The sequence below is a fragment of the Desmodus rotundus genome, chromosome 2, assembly GCF_022682495.2.
Source record: "Desmodus rotundus isolate HL8 chromosome 2, HLdesRot8A.1, whole genome shotgun sequence".
NCBI classification, from domain to species: Eukaryota; Metazoa; Chordata; class Mammalia; order Chiroptera; family Phyllostomidae; genus Desmodus; species Desmodus rotundus.
Window position 1 is genome coordinate 158168752 of NC_071388.1, and position 21369 is coordinate 158190120.

General features: G+C 40.5%; 1 protein-coding gene across 3 annotated transcripts in view; it reads left to right on the plus strand.

Annotated features, from left to right (window-relative positions):
* MYO3B (myosin IIIB) overlaps positions 1-21369 on the plus strand; it is a 440217-nt gene that overhangs the window by 405740 nt on the left and 13108 nt on the right. Inside the window, exon 36 of one of the 3 annotated variants that reach the window (XM_045196326.2) lies at positions 6648-6668. The exons of the other annotated variants lie outside the window; for them this stretch is intronic. The gene's annotated coding sequence lies outside the window, so the exon portion shown is untranslated. Of the gene's footprint in view, positions 1-6647; positions 6669-21369 lie in introns of those variants that run through there. 3 annotated transcript variants of the gene reach the window in all.

Sequence of the window (21369 nt, forward strand, 5' to 3'; positions counted from 1 at the left end):
TAATTATTTAATCATTGTTCAATTACGGTTGTCTGCATTTTCTCCCCACCCCTCCCCACCATCCCTGAACTATAATTTTTATAACAGCTTTACTGAGCCAAAACTCACATACTATCCAATTCACCCCTTTAAAGTATGTAATTCAATAATTTTTTTATTCCATACCTCATGTCTGATTTGCAGGTATTACTGTTTTAAGACACTATCGTCAAACTGATCTAGGAGCTTACAGTACAGAAAGGGAGACATGATACATGCATAGGTATTATCTACAAAATGGCAAAGTAAGATGCGAAGAGGGAGCACAAAGGAATGTTTCATGAAGAAATTGGTATTTAACCTAAATCTTGAATGGTAGGTGGAGCAGGAGTAGCAGAACCTGGCATCTCATAAAGTGAGACCCAGGAGCTGCTGCCCTTGGTGTGAATTAGACACAATGCCTTGCCCCTTTCCAAGCACCCCTGAGCAACTGGAACAACGAAAAGTGTCCTGGGAGACTCCAATCAGACTGAAGCAGCAGAAAAGTTCAGGTCCTGTTTTGGTTTGATGGGAGCATAGAACATAAATAAATGGTAAAACTGGAGAAGTTGGCTGTGGGGGACTTTGAATGCTGTGCTGGGAGTTTGTTCCCTCCTGGGCAACAAGAAACCACAGGATTTTGTTCAAAGGGATGCCACAGAAAGAGCTGGGATCTGGACAATGCTTGTCAGCAGTAGTGTGAAGGGGAGAAGTGTGGGGCATGGAGACCAGTTAGAAGACTTATGTGGTAGTTCAGCAAAAGGGATGGAGACCCAAGCGAGGATAATTGAAGAAGAATAGAAAGGGATGTGAAACCAATACATCTTGCAAAAATATCATTTACATATGGAGGGGTAGGGCTCGAGAAGGAAAGGGTAGGGAAGAATAAATTAAAGATGACCCAATTCAGAAGAAATGGGTTAAAATCTGGAATTTACCTGTAATTTATCAACTGGGTTAGCAGTCACTGAAAGGTGGTTTGGTCAGGACTGTGTGTGTTGATTTTTTTTCACACTGCTCATGTTGATTTGTGGGATTTCATAAGGTATTTACTGCCACTTCCCTGGTGACAATTAACATAACCTTCAAGAGAAAGAGACTGTTATATCATATATACCATTTTATATATATTTCAATATGCAGATACTATTTCTAAAATAAATGTTTAGGGATTCCTTTGTTTAAAATTACATATGATACCTCTTTTCCATGTAGCCATTATTGACTTAAATTAGGCTTCACCCTAACTCAAATTTGTGTGAGGTAGTCATTTTAAAGTGATGTTGGGATATTTATTTTCTCTTAAATACGTTCCTATCCATATCCGTGACTCACTTGCAATACCATATCGAATCACCCCCATTGGTTTGAGTCATTTGATCCATTGAGGATCTCTCAATAAAGTCACAGACTAGTTATTGATGAAGTTAATTGGTTGTGTGACTGACCTGATTATCAGTTCTGACTGTGTTCATATGTAAACACCAGTGTGGCTATTTTTACTGAAGTGCCCAGCCAACTCAGGTTTTTAGTATGCTCAGTTTATGTGAAAGATAGAGGCAGATTTTGTGCATTTACACATAACATACATGAACCAGTGACAACCTATCAATCAAATGGGGTGTTGGAGAGAGCCTATGCCTGCTTTTCAGTTGGGTAATGTTTCCCACTTATGTAAACCTCTGATATTTGCTCTTCTCCACGCCGGTCCCATGGTCAATAAAAGCAAAGAATCCTAGTCTTCTGAATGACACAGAATGTCTTCTTAGTCCACACACTCTTGTGGTTTTACTGGGCTATGTGCTTGTACTGTTCAAAACAAAAGGAGAGGAACAAAAGTAAAACATCTACAGAAGTCTTACCGCCACTCACCACACAATGTTAAAAACAAAGTAAATGTTTCTACCAATTAGCATTCACTTGACAACATTGGATGGTTGGATGTCACTGGCTTAAGGACATAAAAAGGACCTATCATTGTCCTGTACACAAAGAGATTATATTTTGGAACAAATAGAAGACTTAGACAGCACTCCAGCCAGCCCTGGACAGGTAGCTTAGTTGGTTAGAGCATTGTCCCAATACCCCAAGGTTGTAGGTTTGATCCCTGATCAGAGCACATACAAGAATCAATCAATGAGTGAATCAATAAGTGGAACAACAAATCAATGTTTTCATCTTTCTCTTTCTCCTTTCCTCTCTCAAAAATCAATAAATTTAAAAAGAAAAAAGGAAATACTCCAGCCTATCTACTCTTTTCACAGAAGACAGAGCAGAGGTCCAGTGACTTGCCCCAGGGTCCCACAGTGAGTCAGGAACAGAATAAAGACAAGAAACTAGGTCAGTTTATTCTACATTCTGGGCTCTCTGAACCACTGTCAGACTTGCCAATGATAGCATACTAAGACCAGCCTCATTTGTACACAGAACAGACAACTTACCTAGAAAGTTGTTCTTCTTTCCAAAAATATTTCTCTAAACAATTCTCCCAATATGTAAGATGTTGATACCAGGCCTAGTGCCTTGCAAGAGCTCTATAGATATTTATGGATATAATCTGAGGACATGTAAAGCCATTATTAAAATGTAATGCAATTTCACTGTCATTCTCCCTATTATCTTTCATACCAGCTATGTTTAACAAGTAAAAACCATGAATGGGAAGCTCAGAACGGTTATGTTACCTGACCATCGTCAGAGAGCTAGTAGGGAGGAGCGATAGGCAAATCCAGGCATATCAGAGTCTTAAACCATGCTCCTTCCAGGAGCCAAGCAGCCCGCACTTCAGGAACACTGATAGTTAATGACAATCTACCTGGGGTAGAGGAACCAAAATAAAGTTTAATATAAAACATCCTGATGCTTTTATATAATTTTTATCTAACAATAATGTAACTAACATGAATTGAGTTCTTATTATATAGCCAGTCCTGTGCTTTTAACCCCAATCCTCCTCATCTTCAGAGTGACCTATTAGATACATGCTATCATCATTAGTAGCACTTTTACAGAAAACTGAGGTGTGTAATTGCTCAGTGACATGCCCAAGACCCGGCAAATTGGTGGAGCAGGATGTGGGCCTGGGCGGTTTAGCTCCAGAGGGCTCTTTAATCGCTGCTCTACACCACCACGTAGCAGCTGCAGCCTCAGCCAGCGGCCTGCAGAGAGGGCCTGGTGGTGACCTGATCACGAACGGCTCAGTGGAGGCAGAGTTGGGAAGAATCTTGAAGCTTGAAAGACGACTACTGGTTTATGAAATATAAAATTATTGGAGGCCTTGAGGCAGTGTGGAATAGCCTGGACAGGAGTTTGCAGATAAATTCCAGGTTTCTTGGTGAAAATTAACAAAGCAATAGGGAAAATGGTGATGAGCTTTCTGTTTGGAGACCAAACTGAGCCATCTCTTATCCTGGAGAAGAATACATAAGATTATTGTCACAATCTCCACTTTTGTTGTGATTAATTTCTCAGATGAGTTAACTTCTAAACACTGCTCTTGAAACAGTGAACCAGGAAAAACAAGTTTGTCGGGGATTAACAGACAGGACAAGTCTGAGGCACGTTGTGCAAAGCAGCTGTAAGCACAGAGCACCAAGTACCTACAGGAAAATGAAAGCCGAAAGGATAAAGGGGAACAGGGGGAAACTCTGAAAAAAACTCCCTGACCAACTACAGCCTGTGGGCCACAACCAGCCCACAGCCTGTTTTTATCAATAAAGTTTTATTGGTGCACAGCCACACCCACTCATTTATATGTTGTCCATGGCTGCTGTCACACTACAGCAGCTGTGGCCCACAAAGTCCAAAATATTTACTGTCCAGCCATTTACAGAAAAAGTTGCCAACTCCTGCTCTAGATTGTTACTCCGAGAAATGGAAGGAAAACTTTTTTAGCCACTTTTCCAAGTATGTGGGGGTGGGGAGGGTGGACCAGATAGGTTTGGCCCAGTGAATCCTTGTACAAGAAGCCTAGTAATGGTTCTGTTGCTTTTTTTTTAAGTTACGTGATTAATACTATAATATATAAGTGGACTATGGAATATGAGCTAGTGAGGTAATCCTATCTAATGAACCATGTATTGATCAATAACTATAGAATGCTCAACAGCTCACCAAGCACCCTTCAAAACAGAGGGGATGAAACATGATTGATGGGGCCAGAGTGGGAAGAAGCCTTCAAAACCGCAGTTTTCTCATCTGTCAAGTGAGAGCATTGAGCTTTTCCATGGGGCCTATGCCTGGGTTTCAAGGACCCTCAATGATTAACTTCCTTGGCTTTTCCTGAACCATCGAGAAATCTCAACCACTTTATGTCCTGAAATCCAGCATCCTACATTTGCTGCCAGATTTAGATGTGTTCTTGAGTGGTACCATCAACTATCATCAGTCCTATTCAGTATACTTGATCTCTGAGACTACTTATTACTGGTCTAACATCTTTAGTTTCTATATGTATAATATGTCTGAGTGACTTAACAACTTTCCCTTTAATTATGAGCAAATTCACATCCTTTCCCCAATATTTATAGATACAAGCTAAATATAAAAAGAAACTTTTCATCTAAACACTGCAAGATTCTAAAGTTCTGTTAAGGTCTCAGCAGTATAGTTCTGGCAATATTCTTTTTTGTTTTTTGTTTTGTTTTAATTTTTCAGTTACAGTTGACATTCAATATTATAGTATTTTCAGGTGTACGGTATAGATATTTATATAACTTATAAAGTAATCCCCCTAATAATTCTACTACCCAGCTGATACCATGCATAGCCATTATAATGCCACTGACTATATTCCTAGTGACTGTTCCGTGACTGCAATTTGTACTTCTTAATCCCTTCACCTCTTTCACTCAACCCCCCACACCCTTCCGATCTGGCAGCCTTCAATTTGTTCTCTGTATCTATGAGTTTGTTTCTGTTTTGTTTGTTTACTTATTTTGCTTTTTATATTCCACATATAAGTGAAATCATATGGTATTTGTCTTTCTCTGTCTGACTTATGTCACTTAGCATAATACCCTCTAGGTCCATCCGTGTTGTCACAAATGGTAAAATTCCATTCTTTTTTATGGCCAAGTAATATTCCATTGTATATATGCACCACATTTTTTTATCCACTCATCTATCAATGGACACTTACCTGGTATTTTTAACAATTAACTGCAGACTAACCTATGCATTTTGGGCAGGTTAATTTCCTGTTATGTGTGTTGGTGATTATCTCAACAGGAGCGAAATAAGTTAGTGAAGAAGTGTTTGAGAGATTTCACCAGAATACTACGAAAATACTGTATTTGGTTCAGTTTCCACCTTCACTGGGTTTCACTTCTGTCCCCCGTGCAAACAGGAAAGGAGGAGAGTACGTGTTACTGACATTAATGTTTAGTTTGATTTTGTTTCTCCTCCATCCTGCCCCATCCCCCACCCCCGTCTGAAACTGGAGCTTTCGCAATGGCACACTGGGCTAAGGGAATCCTTAGGGACAGAAGGCTGGGACAGGCCAATATTTATAGTAGAAACCCTTCTCCCTGACCAGCACATTGTAAGTTCCAGTTCATCAAGTTACGTTATGACAAGTTAAGTGTATAATTCACTTCTTTGGGTGCAACTAGTCATATAATAATGGTGTATTTTATGTACAATCTGTCAGGCACTGGTTTGCTAAAGAGGCCACAGAGAACCAGATTTATAGAACCAGATTCAGTATATCTTAGTAATGAATTACCCTCTTGGTGATTTGTTATTATTGTGAAAACATACAGGCTGGTACTGGGTATTCAGGACTTCAGAAATATCAGACTTTCAACGTGAAAACAATCCATCCTCTGGACAGTGTATTCTATTGTACACCAGCCATCGCCTGCCTTGTTCCAGAGAGCATCAGTGTGTTTCCAGCCCCAGGAGGACAGAGCACCCAAACTTAAGCATCCACCTGTCAGTCTCGTGTGTGAGATACATAGACATGGCCCAATACCATAATTCATAGAGAGAAGAGGTAAAAAGCCCTTAACAAATAGAGTAAATCCTTGTTAAATTCAATTTCCCTAATTTAGAATATAGAGGACTTTCAGTGGTTCAAATAAAATTCCCTCTGAATTGTCAGGATCTCATTCATGATTAAGAAGAGTCTGGTTATCTCTGGTAGCTTTCCCAAACGGAGGGTTCCAGAAAACAAGATGTGCTCCCAGAGCCTGAGTACAATGATGCATTCTGGTAAATAGTACGTTTGTGAGTTTGTGACCTGAGTCTGCTATGAACCACAATGCTTTTATTTGTGACTCAATTGTCCTTACCAGAGTCCACTTTATATTAGATGACACTATTTTATATTGAATAAAGTATGATTTTTCTGTTGAAAAATTATATTATTTAGGCCTTAGACAAAGGCAGACTACAGTGCACACACACACATTCTAAAGTAATAAAATTTGCTCGCACCAGCACCACTATACTAAGCAATGTAAGATAGCACTAGTGTTTTAGCATGTAGGTCACAAGCTAAAACTACGTGGGGAAATTTGGGGAAAAAACCAAATGGGAAAATTAGGGGGAAAACAAAATAGGTGTCTGTTCCTAATTCCTAATAATAAGTGTCTTTTTCTGTGGTCCTTTCTCTGTCATTGAACAAGAGAAGAGAGATCAAGGAGAAAATAACGAGGAATAAGAACAGACAGGCTAAGATGAAAGAAAGTTTGCCAACCACCTGCCAGATGGAAAAATCCTTACAGTTCATGAGCATCTGAATCGCCTAAGATGTTTTTATATAGACATGAGTTATACATAGAAGATACATTGCATGTGTCTTGGACTCACAAAATCTCTGAGACCACCAAATGCTACTTTCAAAAAATGTGTAAGTACATACATCTCCATTTTTCCTTTACTAGAGAAAATTTACTGCAACATTATTATCCAGGCCTCATTACCTCACAGTTAATTAGCTAACATTTGTAACGTGCTTTGAAGATGAAAAAGCATCATATAAATGCTAAGAATTATTAAATAATATGGGAGGAAAATCATAATATAAATACATTGTTAACATTAATTTGTATTTTATTTTTTTCCTTGTTATCTGCTGCCCAGCATTTGACATTTGGGGCTGACCTATATATAAAGGCTGAGGGAGTTGCCACATTTATTACAGCTGTAAACTAATAATATTAAACTATCTCCAAATTAATACTTGCCAAAAAATGAGCCCTCAAGTAGAAACAATCTAGCTGTCCAGAGATCCTCACTTACACTGATTAAGTAGTTAACAGAGAGAAAGGTGTGTTGATTCAGAAGCAGTTAATAAGTATTTCTGTTTTATGCAAAAGAATGCAAAATATACTCATAAATAGTAAAATCAGCAGAGCCATTTTGGTGTGAGACATATGATTCCACTTTGTACCCACTGTCTAGTTGCAGATCCTGCTGCTGAATAGCTTAGGACAGTATATTATGAAGTGTTGACTGTTCCCTACATTTTGCTGTCATCAAAGCAAGTTAAACTTTTCTTGAAGCTGCAGTTCTACTCCCTGTCACTTACCTCCTCTTTCCCCAATCCTAAGTGGACAGAAGGACAGACAGAGGCAAACCTACCTTAGAAAGTCTTTGGCAGCATGCCAGAGACTGATCCACAAAGAAGAAAGCCTATAGTCAAATATTCTTAAAATATGCTCCATCATGAAAGCTTTCGATAAAACAGGAAACAATAGATCAAGCACATTCAAAGTATTTGCAAAGTGTTTAATTGGATAAAGGCAAGTCAAACTCTTCTCATTACAGCAACATTCTTAATGTAAAGCCGACTTCAGTGATACTAAAGTTAATCCCAGGTCCTGTTACAGGAAACTCATCCTTATTAAAGTAACATTAAGTGCGCCTTTTTTATTGATCTTCGCCTTCAGCTTAATGATAGAAACTTACTGATGTTTTAATAATAACCTCACAAGCTTTATCTCATTTTACTTTGCCTTGATACTGAAAGATGCAGTGGAAACTAACTTAGCATAAACATTTTTCAGATGTATTTAAAGGCCAGGGGAAGGTGGGGGGAAAAAAGATTCAATTGAGCTACGTGTTAACAAAGATGGCTGAAAAACTAAAAGATGAAAGGGAGGCTCCAGTGTGAACATCAAAGAATTGTTAATGACAAGAAATACCATTAGGGTTAGCATCTCCTTTGTTTCAGCCCTTTCACACCTGCAACGTGTGGTGAGCTAAACCTTTGTTCCAAAATCTGAATTACCTCCATTAGCATTTATAGAAAAATGGTTGTAAAACAACAGAAATATACCTTCGGCTCTCCCCTTCTGCTTGAAAAGTCAGAAATTAATTAGGTATCTGTGGATTTCCTTCTGGTTACTGGTTGTAACTTTAGAGACCATAGAGGTGTAAGGTAATGGATTGCAAATAAGCTTGGTTGAAATGTGAGAATAGCTTTGTAACTAAAAAAAGAGAGGCAATATAAGCAACATGGGGAAGCGCACATAAGCAGCTCAGGCATTAGCAATAGCAAAATCAGAGCGTGAAATTCAGATTAGCCCTCCCCAGGCTGTGAGAGGAAGGGGGTATTGCAAGACTTGGCATGGCTAAAGGTGTAACCTGTTTTATTTGGCCCCTGAAAAATTTTAACAGATGGTGGGACCAGCTGTCTTTTTCAGCCATTTAATAAACTCTTCGGTGGTAACAGTTTGGAAAGTGGGGGTTTTTTGTTTTAGGCCAGAGGAGAAAATAAAGAAATCTGTCCCAAATTGTCTTTGCCAAGTTGTAAAGCCTGGAAACATTATGAAAAGTTAAAGAGGAAAAATCCAACCAACTATAGTATTGTCATTGTATTTTTAAGGGAAGACCAACAAAAACAAATTCCTCTCTGCCAAATTAGCTGACTACTGGCAAAATGTATTTTGTGTTGCTTCTTTATCTGGGATTTTGTTTTTATCTGGGATTTTCTTTTTATCTGGGACTTTAATTTTGGTCTTTCAAAAAATATATTTGCTTATTGTGTTTAATGCTCATTGAGAAATTTATAGCATTTAAGGCAACTATCCACAGCATTACAAAAAGAAGTAAACTAAATATTTATTAGAAGTTAGTACTCGTAGATGGTAAATACTTTCTCACAATGAATGGTGTGTTCCCTCCACTTACATAATTAGGCGACAAGGGCATAGAATCCTCTTACCCATGTCATGTAAATTACTGAGCCCCGCTTCAGCCCTCAGGGAATGGGAAAAATGTTCATGTCAAGTTATTTTCAGGACGGGATCTAAGAGACTTTGCTTTTGTGCCTGAAATATTTTGTAAAATTGACTTTTTCCCCCCACCAGTTAAATGGCAACTCTCAATTATGGGAGAGTTTACTTACAAAGCTTCTCCCTTGATTGGCCATATACACAACTCTTGGTAAATTTTCATGACTCCAGGCCGAGCAACAGACACTTTCATTTGACAAAGCTTTATTCTGTCCACAAGGCTATTACAGAGCCTAGAGTGTTTGTCTCAAATAAATTCCAACAGTAAACTTTAAACTTTTAAATTAGGAGATATTAGACATACCTTTTTAGATGCCTAAAGCATGTGCAACTTTCATTGTATCTCTTTTCTTTTTAAATAAATCTCTTTTCTTAGCTTCCACCTTGCCTCCTTTTGGAGCTGCTAGTGATGTGTGACTTCTAAACAGCTAGCAAGGAGTAGGTGATCAAGAAAGAAATAATGAATAATTCTACCTGAAATAAATTAGCTGACTTATCTAAAATAAGTTAGTTCGGTTATTTAAATATTCACCAAAATAATAGAATACCATGTCCAATTACCCAGTCCCCATGATTTGTGAAATGCCTCAGATAAATTATAGTTCTTCTGGGAGTACTTTCTTTAGTGTGTAATACCAAACCATCACCCACTGAATACACTTTAAAATATTTTATTTAGTTAGTTTTAGAGAGCAGGAGAGGGAGGGAGAAAGAGGGGGAGAGAAACATTGATGGGTTGTTTCTGGTAGACCAAACCCACAACCCGGGCATGTGCCCTGACCAGGAATCTAACCAGCAAACAGTCACTGTGTGAGATGATGCCCAGTCAACTGAGCCACTTTGGTCAGGGACATGCAACACATTTTTAATGGGCACCTACTATGGGCCAAGCACTGTGCCAGGAGCTGGAGATACCGAGGTGAACAAGCTAAACAAAGCTGCTGCTCTCCTAGCACTTATATAACCTCATCACTTCTTTACTGGATAAGAATGGCAGGAATGCTGTAGTGTTTAGGCTTGGTCTAGCTACCTAAACAAATATCTAACATTGCGGATGAGTTTGACTATTACATGTAGGAGAGGAAGGACTTGTCCTCCACCTTCCATGGAAAGCCATTAAGGAGGAGAGGTAGGAATTGCAAGTTCTTCCCAGCAGCCCTTAACAAAGCCTCTGGCTTTTCTTTGTATCATTTTTTTTTCCAGTCACTGGTTTCAGGCAGCCCCTCACTAAGGTATGATCATCCAGAAATCATTTGTATTATCCTCATACACTGTAGTGTGCTTTTCTAAATTATTGGGACTAAACAGTTTCGAATGGGGGAGGTAGAGAAATGGGGCTTTCTAGAAATAGAAGCGTTAGTACTGTATCTGAAAACTAGGTGGATCTCCTGTGTGGAAGACTCATCTTGTCAACTAATTCCAATCCCTGCCTCTGAAATGTCAATACCTTTCTATCTGTCTGATGAGCCTCTTACAGGTACCAAAGTCAATTTAAATACTGACCCCAATTCTGTCAGATTTTCTAGACTGTAGAAATGTAGTTTACCATAACTCCAAGAAAAAAATGAAGAAATTTATGTAAAATCCAACTAAACCTGTGCTGGAAAATTCAGCTTTTTTACACTATAGAGTGTTAAACTTTTATATTTCTTTTAATAGTATCAAATCAACAGGTGACTTGGGATTCATGACCAGCATGGAATTTGGGACTAGTTGCCATTTCAATGTCTTCAGGTTAATAAAGTTGGGACCCCTGGCTATCAACGAGGCAAGCACCCAAAGGTTGCTGCCTCAGCCACGGCTTTAGACATCGCCACGGCTGGCACCTCACCTTCACGGCTGCCAGGCAGGTCACCCGCAGTGGCGTTCCCCAAGCAGTAACCCGCAGAGTAGCCCACTGAACAGGGAGCACCAAAAACAGCAACTTGGGGAATAATCTTAGTGACACCCAAGCAGCATTTTTGCTAATAAATGAAGACCACCTACTGACGTTGCTTCCTTAATGTAGTCTCATAAATAAATGCTATCTTTGCCACATTTTTTTTTTACTAAAAGTTTTCTCCTGAGTATGAACTGTAACATTCCTAGCAAAAACAAAAACAGAATTTTATTCTAATGAAAAGCCAGGAATGCTAAAAAATGAAGCCCATTAAAAGGTGATAAATAAATAAATATTGCCTTAAAAGTGCCTTTAGGATTGCCAGGAAATATCGTTAATTTCAGAATTGTCCAGATATACAAGAAATTCTGAATTGAAAAAATAGTGTAAGAGCCCTTTATGTTTACAATTAGGCATTTTTTAAAAGATTTTATTTATTTTTAGAGAGGGGAAGGGTGTGAGGAAGAGAGGGAGAGAAACAACAATGTGTGGTTGCCTCTCGCGTGCCCCGCTTTGGGGACCTGGCCTGCAACCCAGACATGTGCCCTGACTGGGAATTGAACCTGTGACCCTGTGGTTCTCAGGCCAGTGCTCAATCCACTAAGCCATACCAGCCAGGGTAATTAGGTATTTTCTAATAAGATAAATTGTTTTCTTAAATTGTGTAATCAGTAGCAGCTAAATTCTTAACATTTAAAGGAATAGTTTTTGCCCTGGCTGGTGTAGCTCAGTGGATTGAGTGCAGGCTGTGAACCAAAGGGTCTCCAGTTCGATTCCTAGTCCAGGCACATGCCTGCATTGTGGGCCAGATCCCCAGGGGGGGCTCATGAGAAGCAGCCACACGTTGATGTTTCTCTCCCTCTCTATAAAAATAAATAAATCTTTAAAAAAAAAAATGAAGGAATAGTTTAGCAAATTAGTTGAAAAGTAGAAGTACACACAAAAATTATTTCCAGTTTAATTGCTATAATTAATATAATTACAAACATTCAAAATGTATGCAGTACTTGACAAAATGGATCTCGATTTCAGTAATTGCATTCAAAAAGATGTTTATTGAATACTTCTGTGTGCTAGATACTATACTATAGATCAAATGATAAACAAAACAGATACCACTCATCTGGTACAAAAAGCCAAAAAAAAATACCAACGATGACAGGGTAGGGAAAAAAAGAAGAAAACAGCAAGGAAAAATAAAGTCAAAAAGAGGATGTTTATTGCTAGCTAGTAGAACAGGCTATAAAATCACAAAAGTAGGAGGTCTTTCTGGAAAAAGTCCAGCCGTTGTTAATATAAGAGAACAGTTTGCATGACATCAATGTAATCTGGCAGCCAAGGAGAGTAGACTGGAATGCACATGCGTGAACAATGATGACTTCACTGTATTAGTCAGTGGGGGTGGTAGATACCTTTGAGTGAGCATGTGTACTGTGTGGCAATCAAATTCAAAATGACTGAGCAAGTACAGCAACAAATCTGCATTAAATTTTATGTTAAGCTTGAACATTCCTCCATGGAAACTATTCAAATGATTCAGAAGGCCACGACTATGGGCAACTGGTGATTGGCAGCTTCATCACAACAATGTGCCCACTGATGCATCACATCTCAGGCAGAGATATTTGGCAAAACATTAAAATCACCCAAGAGACTCAGCCCCGCTACAGCCCAGATTTGGCACCCTGTGACTTCTGGGTTTTCCCAAAATTAAAATTATCTTTAAAAGGGAAGATCTTTCAGACCATCAATTTAGGGGCAGCTGACGGCGACTAAGGGAACTGTGTGCGGCCCCAAGGTGCCTACTTTGAAGGGGACTGAGACATCATTGTCCTGTGTACAGTGTTTTTTGTATCTTGTATCTGCTTCAGTAAATGCCTCTATTTTTCATGTTACATGGCTGGATGCCTTCTGTACAGAAATAGAATTTTACGGGCACTAGAGTAGACATATATGGAAATGGAACAGACAACAAAGATATGAAACGCAAACAAGTATATCTAAGTATTTTTATGATAAAGCTGAAATTTCAAGTCAGTGGAGAAATGATTCAATTAATTGTGCTGGGAAAATTGATTAAATTTGGGGGGGAAGTAAGAAAGTTCAGTCTTCGTCAAGAACTGTGAGGGTCTCAGAATTGTGCTCGCTTTCAAACTAACAAGTTAGCTTGCCATATTTTATGGATGTTGGTGGAAGACACAAGACTCCTGAGTCAGAGACAAAACTGCAGTAGCCATAGGATCAGCATCTGCACCAGCTCCCTGAGCGCCAGTTCTAACAGGTGATGCACACAGGGCCAGGTGACATTTGCACAGCCAGTGCAGTGTATCGTGGGGAGGAACCCCAAGCTTAAGGAACTCAGTGCTTCTGTAATAGGCAGTAAGCATGCCTGACCTCGGCCCTGGACCCAGGCATTATCTTTATTATCTTGGACAACCTACCAACCTGCCCTCTGCTCTTAAGGGGACACCACCCCTATCTTCCCAGGCTGTTCACTATGCAAACATCTTTGGAAAGATATTTCAGAACAAAGGCAGTCAGAGTCTCTGCTCACAAGATGTGCAGCAACACAAGAGACATATGGAGAATTGTCTCCCAACAGTCATTAACTAGTGCTTTATTCTAAAGGAATTCTGGATGGAATGTAAAAAAACAAAAAAAGGAGGGAAGAAAAAATAAATGATAAAAAACTAGGAGAAAATATATGTAAATGCTTCCTTACTTTTTAGGTAGGGAGACTTTTCTAAACATAAGGTCAAAAGCAATTTAAAAGAAAGAAGTTATGAATTCGAGCAGTATAGAAAAATGTAAAGCCTTTGCACGTCGAAGACACTATGAAATAAAGTGAACTGCGCTGGGCGACCGGGAATTCCTGTGCAAGGGCAGGGAGTCTCGGCTGGGAGGACGAGGAAGTTCCAGGGACGGACAGCGGCGATGGCTGTGCAATGATGAGTGTGCACTTAATGCCACTGAACTGTACCCTTAAAATGGTTAAAAATGGGAAATGTTACGTTGTGCATGATTTGAGAAAAATATTTTTAAATATTAAATTGTAAATATAAGCTAGAAATAACATCTGTTGTATATATGATAAAGGCTAATATCCTTAGTATTTTTTCATTCAATAAATATGTATTAACAGCTATGATGCATTAAGCATAGAATGAAAACCAAGACATTGTAGTCTTGCCTTCAAAAACCATAATGATCTCCACAAACTATTATAAAAAGAGAAACATCACAAAAAATAAGTGAAGAAAAGAGACATGGACAGGCAGTATGCAAAAGAAGAATTGATACCTATGAAAAAATGGTCAGCTTTGCTAGTAATAAAATAGAAGTTACAAACAAAATACCATTTTTACTTTTAGAACGGCAATTTTTTCATAAAGTGCTCAGTGTTCATGGGAATATTGGGAAATGGGTACTGTCAACCTCTCCTAGTAGGATTATAACTTAGCGTGATCTTCCTGGCCTGCAACCTGAGTATATAGATCAAAAGCTTTGAACAAATGCCTCCTCCTCACCCAGCTGTTCCCCTTCCAGGAATGCACCCTGAGAGAACGGTCTGGGATATGTGCAAAACGCTGTTCCTTGCAGCATATGTAACAACGGCAAAAAACTGGAAGTGATTTAAATATTCAATATTAGGGTATTAATGAATAGTGTAATACAGTCTTTAAAATGGCTAAAAAAGGTGGATAAAGAAGCTTAGCTATAAAAAAGTACAGATGACACTGTTTTCAACTATAAAACAGGTCTAGACAGCGATGGAAAACACTAGCAAGGCAGAAACTAGCAGGTTGGCAATGGCTGCCTTTCTGCATTAAGCAGTTAATAGTTGTATTAAACAGTTAATGTTTAAGGGAAGAAAGTAACTGGCTCTTTTCATTTCACTAGAAATTTATCTTATTTAAAGTTGAAGAAATATAAAACTTAATTATAATTTAATTCATTCTTTAATGCAAAATGCTTTTCTGTGTAATCTTTTTAGCATTGCCCACTCCTATTTTAGATCATTCTGTTTCTCATTAAAAGGTTTCTAGGGATGGACTCTCCATCAGGCCTCCATGGGAAAGGCCATATAAACCTCTTAATTAAGATAATTAAAAATGATGGCACATCATGATAATGGACACTTATGCACCTATTGAATGTAAATTATCTTAACTATCAAGGAACATGAGAAAGCAGCATAACCGTGTACAGAGTGCATTACAGTTTCAACGGCGTGATGCTGAGTGTGGGAGCACGAGGCCGTAGACGGGTGACTAGAGATGTGCCAGGCAGGCGAGATGATGGGCAGTCAGGTTCAAATTTACTTCTTTGTTTTTATTTAACTTTTCAACAAATACAAAAAAGAGAGGCTGAGTGAGTCTAAGAAACAGATTACTATTGTGAGAGAAAATTGAAATGATTTAGACGAGTAATTTTCAACCAGTATGCCACAAGAATTTTTAAAACACACAATTCCCGACTATTTAGTCAGGGACACTGACCTCTTTTCCCTTAGATTTTCAAGTAAAAAAAATGACAATGGCCAACCCAATAGCCGTCTAGTGTGAATAACTCAAAATTATACCTATTTTTTTTATTAGATTGGCAAAAATATATTTTTTTGGTGTGCCTGAGAATTTTAGTAATTAGTTTATGTGTGCCGTGTGATGAGAAGGCTGAAAATTACTGATGTAGACCGAACCTCCATGGGGCCTGCACCTTTGTGGGGTCACCACTTATCAAGGGGTACAGCCTCAGCTTTGCAAGCTCAGATCAGCTTAATCGATCTGTCAAGGGATGGTCTGGCTCAAGCGGACTGGTAAATATAACCCAGTTGTTTTTAGAACGTTTTGAATCAAGAGCCTTTCTTTCCTGTGAAGTCACAAAAGTCTGAAACACAGAGCAAGCTGCCGTCGTGAAGCCAAGGAGCCAGGAGAGCCTCCTCTTCTGTCTCCCCAGCCCCGAACGCCCTAAGCGGAAACCTCTGGCTGCCTCATCTTGCAGAAGATTGATTTATAAAATAGAATAGCCGCTAATTGTCACTAGGAAAGTCAACTAAGCAAACTCTAAGATCAAGTTAAGATGACTAAGGAAGTTGAAGTTGGGCTAGAGGAGCAGCAGGCAGATTTCTCAAAGTTCTGGCTGACTGAGAACCACTGGCGTCACAGCCGTGGCAGACCAAGCACGGGGCTCGCAGCGCCCCAGCCTTTCTTCCAAACCTGCAGATCCCCATCTCCACGGTGGGTGGGGCCCAGGCGTCTGTGCTGAGGCACTCTCTCCCACTCGGGGGTCTGTCTGAAGGGAGAGGGTGTGAAGTTCTGGTGGTCTGGCGCACCAGCTCCGTCAGCTGCCTCCTGTCCAGGGGTATGTTTTCCTAGAGGGCAGGACCTCTGAGCACTATCGTCTCACGACTATCAAATACTCCAGTTTTCAAGACTTTCCAATATTCCACCTCCATCTCCATGATCCTCTGGCCTTACAACATTGTCTTAGGGCAGACAGCACATCAATAATTAGAATACAATGTTACACGTTCAGATGAGAGTTGAGAGAAACATCAGTCTCACTGGCAAAAAATGTCTTGGTAATATGAGAGATTTCCAGAGATGCAATAGTATCATACATATGTATTTCAATTTCAGAGGGAGATATTTTCTTATGTTGCTAAATTTGTCTGTACACTTTCCTTGGGTTCTAAAAATCTCTATATAGTAATAAAAACCAATGCTCTAAAATTGAATTCCTAACAGAAAACAAGAACAAGACACTTCAAAACTCCTCTCCTTCCTGGCAATCTCTTTTCTTTGACTAGAATAAAAAACTTCTAAAGAAAAGGTAATGTCAAGGGCACTGCTTTTTTTTATTTCACTTCTGACAGCAGAATTCAGAGCCCAAAACTTTGCATTAATTAAATTATTCTTTTGATAATAAAAGAGATGTATCTAATTCTTTGAAACAGTCGCGGCCAGATGGACGTATAATGTGAATATGCCAGTGTCTATGAAAGTTGTTGGATTGACTGCTCTGGGGACCAGAACTTGAGGTTTCTCTGGGAAACAGCGTGTCGGCTGTACCAGGGAAGGTTTTAACTCTGGTTGCCCAGTCTCTGTCACTGAGCCTCAGCCCTGCCCTGCTGGGGCCACCCGCTCCAGGTGGAAGAGCAATTTGCTCTCCCCTCCACTTAATCCTCGCCTGTCTGCGGAGACCTCACCAAGGTGCCAATTGTAAGGATGGCTCTGGGTTTCAAACACCTGTCCACTAGGAACTAGACTTATCCCCCCAGCTCCTCTCATGCGGCCACAAGACAGACATCAGATGGTAGCAACTTCTGGTCCCTCCTGAGCAGATGAGTTATGTGGTATCCAACAGCGCCCTGCTACAGCCTCCCTATTTTCCGGATATTTATCAGAGTGTGGAATTTTAACTGTAGACTAAAATAGAAAATAAAATCTTCAGGAAACTTGCCAGATGATAGGCAGCATGGCTTTCGTTTCATTTCATTTGATTCTCACAATCCTTTAGTCTTGTTGTGTTTATTTATGTATTTTTAAAAAGTTTAATTAACATTAGTTTCATGTATTGTTCTAAACCCTTTACATTTATGAATGGTTTTAATCATCATAACCCCACAGGGTAGGAATTATTATTATCCTTATGTTACAGATGAGAAAATGAGGCACAGAGAGGTTAAGTAAAATGCCCAAGGTCACAAAGTAGTAAGTGGAGAGCTGGGATTCACACCCCAACAATCTGGCTCCAGAACCGGCCTAGGGTACAATGCCAATTAATTTCCTCATTTTGAAGATAAATAAATCCAGGTGCTGAGAGCTTACTTGATTTTCCAAGTCACACAACTTGAACCTGCCTCTACTTTTAAGTCCTGGATTTTTCTGCTCTAACAGCTTTATTATGCTTGTGTTGCCCTTAGCTGCATTCTTCCAACCTGTCAGGTTTACTCTGATGGTCTCAGTGTGACCCAATAGCTTTGAAGCTCCCAGCAGGGCAAATCGGAGGCTAACTCAAGGACCTGCCTTCTGCCCTGGCCTCCCTGGTCTCCAACGCCCTGAAATAGGAGAAGATCAGGACCTTCTCAGGAACTAACTGGGGGCTAAGTCCTTTCCTGCCCATACATGCTAATAGGACTCTTAGTTCATTCATTTGGGCTTTCACTCAACATATACTTAATGAGGTCCTACTAACAGGAACCACCATGCTAGGCGCAGAGACACAATGGTGAGCAAGACATGGTCCCTGCCACCACGGAGCCCACGACGTACATACTAAGAGGCAATTCCAATGTCCAGCACCAAGTGTCACAAGACGGACAGGGAGGCTAGGGTGCCGTGGAGGGGCAGAAACAGTGGGAGGCCCCCAGAGGAAGCGCCACTCTCACCTCAGCACTCGGGATGTGCAACGAGTCCGCAGAGGATATCGCTGCCCAAGTTTATAGGCCTGTGTGCAGGATCCTCTAATGGCCATTAAGGAGTTTTAAGCCAGGAACTCACTGAACTAAGTTCAGTTCCCAGCACAGTAATAATAAGCACTAATATTTATTGAGCTATGAAAATGTTCTAAGCCTCTACTTGTTATATCTGTCTGAGCTTGGGCTGCAATAACAGAATACCATAGATTGAGTGGCTCATAAACCACAGAAATGTATTTCTCCTAGTTCTGGAGCCCGGGAGGTCCATGATCAAGGCGTCGGCCGGGTCTGTTCCTAGAGAGAGCTCTCTTCCCCATTTGCAGTGGACTCCCTCTTGCTATGTCCTCACATGGCAGAGAGAAAGAGAAGGGGAGAGCCAGCTTTCTGGTCTCTTCTTATAGGGGCACTAATCCCACCATGGAGCCTCCACATGCACAACCTCATCTAAATCTAATCATCTCCTAAAGGCCCCACTGCCAAATACCGTCACATTGTGGGTTAGAGCTGCAACATATGAACTTCGGAGTGCACGTTGAGCTCACAGCAGTCTTGACTGAATGCTCACAATGGTGCTACAAGGTTGGTGTTACTGTCCAACTTCACAGATGGCATAGAGAGGTCAAGCCAGAAAGTGGGAAAGCCCAGATCTGATCCCAGGAAGTCTGACTCCGGCGCCCATGCGCGTATTTAGTCCTCTAGACTCACTACCACAGAGCACAATACTCTGTGACTCCGAGTACTTAATAAATGTTTGAGAGATTTGGTGGCCACTGTGTTACTCTCCCTGGTCCGAGGTTTCTTAGTCCTACTCCCTTTGGCATGACCTGAGAAGCTTTTTAAAAAGTTTATCCCAGAGAAAGGAAAACTTATGAGCTCACAAAAACGCCTGTACATGAATGTTTATAGCAGTCTCATTTGTAATAACCAAATACTGGAAACAATATGTCATTCAAGAAGTGAATGGGTTGACTGGTATATATTCATACAATGGAATACTACTCTGCAGTAGAAAGGAACAGACTTGATACATGCAACGGCTCGAACGGCTCTCGAAGGCATCATGCTGAGTGAAAAATGTCAGTCTCGGGCAGTCACGTACTGTATGATTCCAAGTGCATGACATTCTCAGAATGTTACATAAAACGACAGAACTGGAGAGGTGAAGAACAGATGAGTGGTTGCCATGGTGAGGTGTGGGGGCCAGGTGTGACTATACAGGGTAGCAGGAAGGAGCCTTACCATGATGAAACAGTTCTGTATCTTGATGGTCATGGTCACACAAATCTACACGTGTGATACATGGACACAGAGCTATACACGCCCACTGTACCAGTGTCGGTTTCCGGGTTTTATGGACTATGGTTATGCAATCATTGGGGGAACCAGATGAGGCATACACGGGACATCTCTGTACTCATTTTCCAACTTGCTATAATAATAACCTGCAATTATTTGAAAATTGAAAGTTTTTTAAAATGCCGATGCCTGGGCCTCACAGACACTGATTTAATTGGTCTGGGTGTCTGTGTGCTGAGAAGTTGCTGGAGTTGGGTGCCTCTGAGCTGGAGCCTGGAACCCTAGCATTAGAGGCTCTCTTTTGAGTGGAGATACTGTCTCCAAGAGCCCCGAAAAGAATGTAAGAGGAAGCTTATGAGATTCACTAGCTGCTACCTAGCAGAGGACACGTCCCTGAGAGCCCAGGACACCAGACAAATCCTCGTTATTTATGAGGGGAGGGAGGAATGTCCTAAAGCGGAGGGAATGATCAGCAAGCAGCACCATTAAATTTACTCGTTTGGCCAGGCTCCTTGCTGATGCTACCTCTGCAAGTCTGAGCCCAGATGCCCACAGATGGATCCCAGGTCCTGCATGAAGACTCTCTTCCCCTACTGGAGGCCCCAGTTACCAGGTCCAGTTTCAAGGCCTTGTCTATTTAATCTTTACCATGGTCTCGTAGGAAGGGTTGCTGAGTCCCAGATGGCCAACACTGATTTACCATGTGATAAACTGTCTCTGGGACAGATCTAATACAGAAAGGTGCCAAGCATGTTTTCACCACCTTGCAACCCAGTGTACGTTAACGTTTTCAAAGGGGTTATTAAATTGGTATTGATTAAGTGCAGGTCAAGAAATCAAGCACTTATGCTTGGCAGCTGGCAGCTCAGGTTTCTGCTGAAAGACTCCGAAACCTCGAAAAGAGTTTCAAGTCAAAAAAGGAAATAGATATTGAGCGTCTGAAACTCCCCAGTTTCCCTGGGACCACTAGCGAGATGGGAGCCACGTGTGCCCCCACATTAACGTAGCGGCCACCCACGGAGCCTCCTGGGCAGCTGTGAGTGTGGAGAGTCCTGGAATGCATTTTCTGGTAGCTGCATCTGGGTAAGTGGCAGACTTCCTGGCTGCCTCTTTCTTTTTTATAGCCTCTTGGCTGTCTGTGTGCAGAGATGTTCAGGCAGCTGGGGACCCGCCTTGGGGCAGATTTGGGGTTGGAGTCCTCAGGAGCTGCTTTGTTCTCTTAAACATTATTGTCGTCCAACTCACCTATTACTGTGAATAATTTGCTAATTTTGGCCATAAAAACAAATTCTTAGACAATCTCCAGTAACGTGTCTTTTTATGTCGATCAGGGGAGTTTTTTCCTGCCTTCTCTTTGTTTGATATGGAAATGAGCCTGAAAGCTTTAGAGCCAGCCAGGAGCACGGGAGGGAAAACTGTGTCCACCATAAAGATGGTCCCTGCTCTCCTCTGCAAGCCTTTGAAGAATTAGTTAGTGGAAAACAAAGACTCAAAGTAAATAAACATCAAATTAG